Here is a 10,135-nt window from a genome sequence, read left to right as displayed (position 1 = left end):
CCCGACTGCTCATTGGAGGGAAGGATACTAGAGACAAAGTTGAAATACTTTGGCCACATCATGAGGAGACAGCAAAGCCTGGAGAAGACAATTATGCTGGGGAAAGTGGAAGGTAAAAGGAAGAGGGGCCGACCAAGGGCAAGATGGATGGATGGCATCCTTGAAGTGACTGGACTGACCTTGAAGGAGCTGGGGGTGGTGACGGCCGACAGGGAGCTCTGGCGTGGGCTGGTCCATGAGGTCACGAGTCGGAGATGACTGAACGAATGAACAACAACAACTGGGTGAACCCTCCCAGATCCTACGGTATAACATAGACATGGTATTTTTAACACAGCCTCACACATAAAACATCCATGCAAAAACTTCTGCCTCAGGATAAACTTCCCTTTTAATATGTTTTCTTATTTAGTCTCAAATATAAAAACTAAGAATTGCTAATTTTTGAAGAACATGGCAGATTAACTCAAAGATATAAAGGGGCAGATAGATATAGCTGTGAAGTGGAGAGAGAATAAAACTGAGGCAGCAAATACCCTTGAAAATACATGCTTCTGAGATTTAACATACAAAGTTCAGTTCAGACATTTTGTTCGTAGGTTTAAGGTGAGCATTCTAATAGACTGTCACTTAACATGGAATTGATGAAAATTTTGGGTGAGAGATCCCATTACTTTTTTACCAGCTGAAGACAAGCACTACATGTGCAACTACTGTATAGTAGCTGTTAAATATATATTTATTTTTATATATAAAAATGAGTAAACCAAAATGTTTTTAATACAGAACATTTTACAGCATATTCTCCATATGTTCCATTTAGCTACTTGTATTCTTTATGTTGGAATAACACCTGTGGCAAGGAGAACAATGAAAGTCACAACAACAAGGATAATCGCCACAATTATGATGATCATTTTTGTATTCTTCCACCACATCTTCCTTGCGATCTTTGTAGTGGTTTTTTGGAAACCATGAGCCTGAAAGCAGATGGAAAAATAGATTTTAAAAAAAGCTTTCTCTAAAGTTCTTTTAATTTGCAAAAAAGCATTCTCTAAAGCTCTTTTAATTTGCAGTTTAGAGTTTAAATCAGATTTCTCATTAGAGAAATCTGATTTAAACACTAAACTGCAAATTAAGTATTAGAAAAATGTAATACTATCTATGGATCAGCATACAAGGTCCAAAAATGACTTTATCACACCATTGGATTGATGGAAAGGGGGCAGTGGTGAAAATTGTGTAAGATATAGCTGAAATTGTTTAACCAGTTAATGCCTTTGGTCATCTTTTCAGTTTAATCAGAACAAGGTCTTGATCATGTCTTTTTCCCTGGAATATTTAAAAATGGAGGAATCCTCTGAGGTGCCCTGTTGGCCAGTTCATTTGTTAACAATGCCTGGTTTTTAATTTTTGTATCAGGAGCGACTTGAGAAACTGCAAGGAGAGAATTGGTCGTCTGCAAGGACGTTGCCCAGGGGACGCCCGGATGTTTTACCATCCTGTGGGAGACTTCTCTCATGTCCCTGTATAAGAAGCTGGAGCTGACAGATGGGAGTTCACCCCACTCCCTGGATTTGAACCACGACCTTTTGGTCAGCATTCTTGCTGGCACAAGGGTTTAACCCATTGTGTCACCGGGGGCTTCTAGCAATGCCTGGTGCCTTGTGTTTGCAAACAAGAGTCATATTGTTCGCAATTGGGATATTTGGACTGGTCTTTAGGGACCTGAAGTTTTACTACTAAAGAATATTCTGCAGAGAGTAAAATATAGAGTTACCGCTGTTTCAAGATCATCACTTCTGTCAGCCAGGTCAGACAGCCGCTCTTCTCTTTTCAAGACCTTTTCAATATTTTGAGTCATAACATTTTTGACATCATCCACTTGAACTTGAAGTGTAGAAATAGCAATGTCGTCATGTTTCTGATCGGGCTCCATCTGTCCATGATAAAGTTAATATTATACATGATTCGTTTATTTCTTTCAATGAAGACCCCTGTTAAAAGTTTTTAAAATTTGTACAGCTGAATACATATAGAGTATTTTTAAGTGAATACAAGCAGTCCCCAAGTTATGAACAAGATAGGCTCTATAGGTTTGTTCATAAGTTGAATTTGTAAGTCATAAGAGGTACATTTTTGAAGTGTAACTATTTAAGCTTTTGGTAACACAGGGAAGAGTTAACAGCCCTGTGGTGTTTGTTTTGCTGTCTGCTTTTATTCAGAAAATTTCACACTTTCCGACCCTATGATGACTGGATTTTGAACAATTTGGCTTGTTGAAACAAGGATTGGTGATAAAGATACCTTTTCCCCATGAAAACTAAATTTCCTTTCCTAGGGGTAGATTTCTCTCACTTTTTGTTGTGTAAGCCCCATTCTTAACTATGACTTATTTGTAACTCGGAGATTGCCTGTGCTAAATTATTTCCTTATTTCCAAAGACATTTTTTTTCATTTTCATAGGTTATTATTCATAAGTTTACAAGAATCTCAGAGCAATTCACAATTCAAAAAGTTAAGAAGATTGCAATTATAATAAAAAAAGCAAGAGACCAGTGAAGCCCGAGACAGGATTTGGATGTCACTTGTTTAGTGAGTCTTTTAACATCTCCGGCCTATCCTCTGCTCAAATATCAGCCATCAAGCCAACGCCTGAAATCAAGAAATAGCTTCCTAAGATCTATTTGCAGGGACAACTCAGCAAGTGAGATTCCAAAAGTGACAGGTTAAAACTGATATTTGATGGCTGATCCTCAATCAGTGGCTGATACAAGATGAGAAACTCCCTCCTGGGCACACAGAAGGCTGGGCAACTTGGAAGTTGCTGAACAGACTGTTCTCTGGCACCACCAAATGCAGAGCTAACCTTAAATGGGGCTACAAAGTGGAGTCCGTGACATACGAATGTGGAGAAGAGCAAACCACAGACCACTTACTACAATGCAATCTGAGCCCTGCCACATGCACAATGGAGGACCTTACAACAACACCCGAGGCACTCCCAAGTGGCCAGCTTCCGGTCAAAAGAAATTTAATATAATGCCAATTTTTTAACATTCTTTGTGATTTTTCTTTACATTATAACTATTCTCAATTTGCTTCTGACACAATAAATAAATAGTCTTCTGTAATAATGTCAATATTCAAGATTCAGTACTGTCCTGAAGTATCCAAAATAGTTTACAGAATTCAACAGAAGCCCCATTAAATGTAAGCAGTGTAAAGTCATGTAAAATCTTTGAAAACAAGAATAATTCTGCATCACCCATTTTATTGTTCAGGGATGCCATTTAGTTTCCCACAAGTGTGATTGTAAAGCAAAAAAGAAACAAAAACAAAACAAAAAACCCAGCTTGGACTAAACCAAACAAACAAAAAACATTTAAAACTTATCTCTGCAAAGTTTATAGCTGAGATAAGTTTTTATTTTTTTCTCTCGATCAGGGACCGCTCTCCAACATTAGTACCAAAAGAATTATGAAATGGTGTTTGGTCAACTTTAGATTTGGTGGGTTTTTTGTGGTGCTGATTCAGAAAATTGCATTGGATAGACCACATCAGCTCGAGTTCCTGATACAGAATATATGCCATCTAGTAGTCACCATCTGCTCACCCACAGAAAACCATATTTAATAATCTAGAGCTTATATGGTAGTCATAATCTTTTGTGGGTAGTCAGCCTCTTCCCTCTGACATCCCTGTTGCCTTGGCACTATAAGAGGGTTTCTCAAGACCAGTTGCTCTCAGTGCCATGTGGTGTAGTAACTGTGAGGCTATGGACCATGTTTTTGTTCTTGTGGACCACTGTTGGTCCATGGACCTCAGATTGGGGACCACTGGTTTACAGGAGTGGGGTTAAAATTCCAAAGAACAGCAAGGTGTTCGGTTTCTTTTGACCTTGCATCAAGGGATTCCCATTAAGTAAAAGATGGCAAATGTTAGTAGCTTAAATCATAAGCTGATGAATACATTTCAGTGGAATGTCATTATACCTGGTCAGTTCTTTGCAGATACCTGGAAATAGTTGCTGTAACTTGAAATGAACATTGGATTATTTACTTTAAAGGTCTGGCCTACTCTTGTCTATAAAGTGGACTCAAATAAAGCTCCTGCCTTTATTTCTACAAAGTGGAGTTGCATGTTTTTGGATGCTCTCTTTTACACCATTATTAGTTGGCCACCAGAGGTCTCTCCAGTACTAGTACTATATTACTGCAATAAAGCAAAACAAACCACCTGAGATTAAAATTTTCTCCCAAGGATTTCTTTGATCTTGCAGTGTTGCGCCAAATACATTTTTCCAGAGATTATGATTGTTGATTAGAAGCCACTTATTTCTGTTTTCTTTGTGGGATGTTTTCATTTAGGACAGTGGGTCCCAACCTTTTTCTTTGACCAGGTCCGAGACCACCCCTGCTAGCTCAGGTAGGGAGACTGCAGTGCAGCGGGGTGGTTGGTACACTAACAGAATCCCTATCCTGTCCCGGTCACCTATCCTAATGCCGACACTATATATATATATCTGATATAGAACTTAAGCCATCTATGTAGTAGTCTCCATCTGCTCACCCATAGAAAAACATATTTAATAAGCCTCAGTATTTGTATAAGAGGGTTTCATGAAATCAGTTGCTTTCATTGCAACAGTGTAACGGTGAGAACGTGGATCATATTTCAGATCTTGAGGACCACTGGTGACCCATGGACCACAGGTTGGGAACCACCAATTTCGGAGAAAAGACTTTGATAAGTACAGTAGTAGTAAAGGTTTTCTAGGTAGGATTCTATTATCTGGGAAGAGGCCACTAGGGGGCACTAGACAGAAGGATAGTCCACTTTATGTGGGGAAGGTGGTTGAAGGAGTTAAGCCATTTCCCTCTGTTTTCCTGTTATTCCCCCCACCCATTTTGCTGGTTGTGGAAACAACCCTCATTTATAAAACGGGAAAGGGGGAATAACCAGCAAAACCAGGGAAAATAGTTTTCCTCCTTCAGTTCCCTCTCCCCCATAAAAGGGACTATCCTTTTCTGTCTTGGTCCTCTTTTGGAGTCCAGCTGGATAATGGAACAATATCATTTTCTATTCGGAAACACCTGAGCTAGCCTAAGGAATCAAAATGCATAAACACTTGTAAGCAAGTTCATTTTTTTTACAGTTAAGACAACCTGTAAGAACAGGTCCTAGATATTTGAAAGGCACCAGAAACCTTCTGATCTTTGAAACTAAGCTGGGCCAGCCCTGGTAAGTGTTTGGATGGGAGACCACTAATGAATATAGGTGCTGTAGCCATATTTCAGAGAAAGAACCTGTCAAAACCACCTCTATTTATTCCTTAACTAAGAAAACATAAAGGCACCTACACACAGCACAAGAATATTACCGTAATATAGGATGGAAATGTTTTAGCTCTTAGTTCCCATGGTTACAACCTTATCTGTGACACGAGGGGCTAAAACTAAATAAAGATAACTTAAACATGAATTAATTGGACTGCACATTTGAGACTGAACAAGAGATTGCATCTAATTATAGTATAAAAGTATGCATTTTCTTCTAATTTTTGCTTTGCTTCAAAGTGTTACTATATGTAGAGAAATCATGAGAGTTTTAGTTTTGTGAGACACCAGCACTCTGACAGAAGACTGAAGGCCTTGTAAAACTACATCTCCCAGGTTTGCATAGCGTGGAGCCACGGTAGTTAAAGTAGTGTCAAACTGCATTAATTGTACAGAGTAGGTGCACCTGGTGTCATACTTGGAATAGACCCATTGAACTTAATGGGATAGTAAATAGATCATGATTCCTGTTGATTTCAAGGTATACACTGCAACAAATATATATAAAAAATATTTTACCTAAATCAGGTTAAGAAGATTCAGGAGTAGAATTAAAATACGAAAAATATATGTTCTCCGCGGATGTTTGCAAGATGTCTCTCAGTTTGGATGACGCACTGGAAAACAATTATTTAACCTTCTAGTTAATATTTTGCCACAGTTCACTGTATTTCTGGACAATCTCTTCCAATGCTAAACTCAAAGCAATTCTGCCATAGGAGGCTGTTTTACTGACAGTCATATATAAACATTTATAAGATCCATAAAACAATTTTACCCAACCTTACAGACTGGTCATCTGCTTCGTTAGTAATAATTATTAAACGATGTTGCTCTTACAAGATATTAATTTTGTTAATATTTCTTGAAAATCTGCACTGTTGGAAAAGAAGTGTTTTTTAAGCCTAGACATTAACTGTAAATTGTGCTGTAAATCTTAAAATATCGTACAGGAAAATGTGCATTTCCACAAGCATAAGAATCAACACAATCAAGTCACAAGATATACATTGATCTAAATATAGATTTGACCCATCAGTTTGATGAAAGAGGACTCCTGTTTGCATAGATTTAATAGGGCAGAATCCAGATGCAGAATCTGTGGATTTGGAGGGCAGACAGTAATGTGATTTACATGAAAGACATTAGTTAATTCAGCATTATCTGGGATGCAGTTCAGCATAATACTTAAATACTGCTTAAATCCCATTCAGATGACTCGTGTGTGTCTATATCTTTTACATCCTAGTTGTGAGTTTCCTTTAGAAGCATCATCATGATGATGTCTAATTTAACATTGAGAATTTGGTCAAAGGCCAACACTGAGTGTAAAGCGATGGTATTCATCATTAACATTTTGTGTTTGATTGGTGGTTGCTTGAGAATGGTAGATTTCTCCATGTATGTTTACATACACTCCAGTATAAACTGGGTTTGTATGGAACAATGGCTAGCTGGCTGAGAGTGCAAATAGGTCTGAAATATAATAATAATAATAATAATAATAATAATAATAATAATAATAATAATAATAATAAGGGGCAGGGCTTAGCACAGTGGGTTAAAGCACTAAGTTGCAGAAAATCCTGCCAATTGAAAGGTTGGCAGTTCAAGCCCGGATCGGGGTGAGTACCTGCTGTCAGCGCCAGCTTCCTGCCCAGCTTGCAGATTGAAAACAGAAATGTGAGTAGATAAATAGGTATCGCTTTGAGTGGGGAGGTAATACAAGAAGCCCATAAGGACATGCTGGTGATTTGATTGGGAGGATGTCTAATGATGACAAAGCTCCTCGGCATGGAAGATGGAGCAACAGCACCCTCTGTGGCTGGAATTGAGCACAGCCTCCAGATGCCGGAAATGGAAAAGATGGGGAAAGTCTTTACCTCTGTTTATGTATTGTCTGCCCTTGTTAATCGTATAACAGTGTTAAATGTTTGCCATATATGTGTTCTGCCCTGAATCCCCTCAGGAAGATAGAGCGGAATATAAATAAAGTATATTATTATTATTATTATCATCATTATTATTATTATTATTATTATTAACTGACATGCACCTACCTATATCTATTTAAGTGCAGAAAGACTGGAATGAGAAACCTTTTTTTTTGTTGTGTCAGGAGCGACCTGAGAAATTGCAAGTCGCTTCTGGTGTGAGAGAATTGGCCGTCTGCAAGGACGTTGCCCAGGGGACGCCCGGCCGATTTGATGTTTATCATCCTTGTGGGAGGCTTCTCTCATGTCCCCGCATGAGGAGCTGGAGCTGATAGAGGGAGCTTATCCGCGTCTCTCTGGATTTGAACCTGTGACCTGTTGGTCTTCAGTCCTGCTGGCACAGGGGTTTAACCCACTGTGCCACCGGGGGCTCCATATGAGAAACCATGAAACATACACACACACTCTCTCTCTATCACAGAGTCTTGCTTTTCCAACATTAATGGGCTGGCAGAACACTGGATAAGCAAAAATGTTGGATAATAAGGAGGGATTAAGGAAAAGTCTATTAAACATCAAATTACTTTACTAATTAAGCACCAAAACATCACGTTTTACAATAATTCGACAGTTCAATACACAGTAACATTATGTAATAATGACTGTATTTACAAATTTAGCACCCAAACATCGCAATGTATTGAGACAGCTTTGGATCCGGGTGGGAGGCAGACTGCATTGAATAATACAGAATGTTGGAAGAGTGAAGTCTGGATAAGAGAGACTTGACTGTATCTATATATGTGTGTGTATATATATATGTGTGTGTGTTTTTGTGTGTATACACACACACACACACATATATACACATAAACACACATATACATATACATACATACATATATTCACATGTACACATATGTATATTGACTTCTGGAGATGCAATTTCCTAAAAATAAAGTTGTAAACATTTAGTGCTTTTAAAAACAACCTTAAAAAACAAACATAAACAAGAACGTTTCTTGTACATCAGTGCTATAACTGTATTGAAAAGTTTGCTTTTTTGCTCAGTATGACTTGAGGCCTAGTTACTTTGTAAGAAGAGTGAATGCAGTTTGATACCACTTTAACTGACATGGCTCAGTGCTATGGAAAAATGGGATTTGTAGTTTGGTGAGGCACCAGCAGTCTTTGGCAGAGGACGCTTCCAAAACTACAACTCCCATTATTCCACAGCATTGAGCCATGGCAGTTAAAAGTGGTGTCAAACTGCATTTATTCTACAAGACAGGTGCGGCTTTATGTATTTTAAATCGATTTTAATGGGTTTTAATTATTTGTTCTTAGATAGTTCTCAGTTTAATTTTATTTTAAAGGTTTGAAATCACACATTGTATTTTTTTGCCACTGTTCACCGCTTAGTCTCCTTAAGTATATGAATAATAATAATAAACATTTGATTGAACATCTTATTTCTATGAGGTTATAACATGTTTGAAAAATAAACCAGGACTCCCTATTATATGTTAATAACTCATATGTATTGTCTTGAAGTACTACACAAATTAAAAACCTTGGCTTCTGTGGCCTTTTCTTCCTCAGCCGGCCTAATATCTCCTTTTCCTTGAATTTCCTAACTGCCATTAACTGCTTTGGAATGTTCCTGCCAATCATAAGATTCCTAGCCTTATACAAATATCCCAATTTTTCTTAATAGTCCATGATGTTGATGATGATATTTTTTGATACAATTAGACATAACTTTGCAAAGCATATCAACAATTCACAAGGTCTAACCCAGGCATGGGTAAACTTCAGCCCTCCAGGTGTTTTGAAATTCAACTCCCATAATTCCTACCAGCCGATTCAATACCTATAGAATGGGGTAATGTTTACACTATCATTAACATGTACATTCATAAACTGGCTAACATCTCTGTTACCTAAGTAATACTAATACATACAGAGGCTACTTCCTGCTTTCTTACTGGAAGAGCATACATATGATTGAATCAAATCCTCCAAAGTTTGCAAATCAATACCATTTAATGGAGCCTCTGGTTGTGCAGTGGGTTAAACTGCTGAGCTGCTAACTGAAAGGTCGCAGGTTTGAATCCGGGAAGTGGCATGAGCTCCTGCTGTTAGCCCCAGCTTCTGCCAACCTAGCAGTTTGAGAACATGCAAATATGAGTAGATCAATAGGTACCGCTCCGGCGGGAAGGTAACAGTGTTCCATACAGTCGTGTTGGCCACATGACCTTGGAGGTTGTTTTGGTTGTGTCAGGAGCGACTTGAGAAACTGCAAGTTGCTTCTGGTGTGAGAGAATTGGCCATCTGCAAGGATGTTGCCGATGGGATGCCAGGATGTTTTTGATGTTTTACGATCCTTGTGGGAGGCTTCTCTCATGTCCCCGCATGAGGAGCTGGAGCTGATAGAGGGAGCTCATCCGCCTCTCCCCGGATTCGAACCTGTGACCTGTCAGTCTTCAGTCCTGCCGGCCCAAGGGTTTAACCCACTGCGTCATCGGAGGTGTCTATGGACAAAGCCAGCTCTTTGGCTTAGAAATGGAGATGAGCACCAACCCAGAGTCAGAAACGACTGGACTTTGATCCAGTTCTTAGGACAAAGGATGGCTAGATGGGACTCTCATGGTGAAAACACACTGGGCTTGCACATCTTTCTCATTTTTCATACTTAGTGGTTTTTTTTAATTTGAAAAGTTTATTCTGTGCAGCTATAGACTTAATATATGCAATCATGCCGGCCACATGACCTTGGAGGTGTCTATGGACAACGCCGGCTCTTCGGCTTAGAAATGGAGATGAGCTCCAACCCAGAGTTGGACACGACTGGACTTAATG

General features: G+C 38.8%; 1 long non-coding RNA gene across 1 annotated transcript; it reads right to left on the bottom strand.

The window, feature by feature from the left end:
• Positions 1–862: 862 nt before the first annotated feature.
• On the bottom strand, positions 863–5,948 carry LOC132775504 (uncharacterized). The gene is made up of 3 exons (XR_009631556.2): positions 5,859–5,948; positions 1,781–1,939; positions 863–980 (listed from the first exon to the last, which is right to left on the bottom strand). It is a non-coding gene; the product is annotated as an uncharacterized lncRNA (long non-coding RNA).
• Between the last annotated feature and the right edge of the window lie 4,187 nt (positions 5,949–10,135).

The sequence above is a fragment of the Anolis sagrei genome, chromosome 5 (genome assembly GCF_037176765.1).
Source record: "Anolis sagrei isolate rAnoSag1 chromosome 5, rAnoSag1.mat, whole genome shotgun sequence".
In the NCBI taxonomy this organism is placed as follows: domain Eukaryota; kingdom Metazoa; phylum Chordata; class Lepidosauria; order Squamata; family Dactyloidae; genus Anolis; species Anolis sagrei.
Note: the sequence above shows the minus strand (reverse complement) of the source record. Positions and strands in the feature narration are given on the sequence as shown.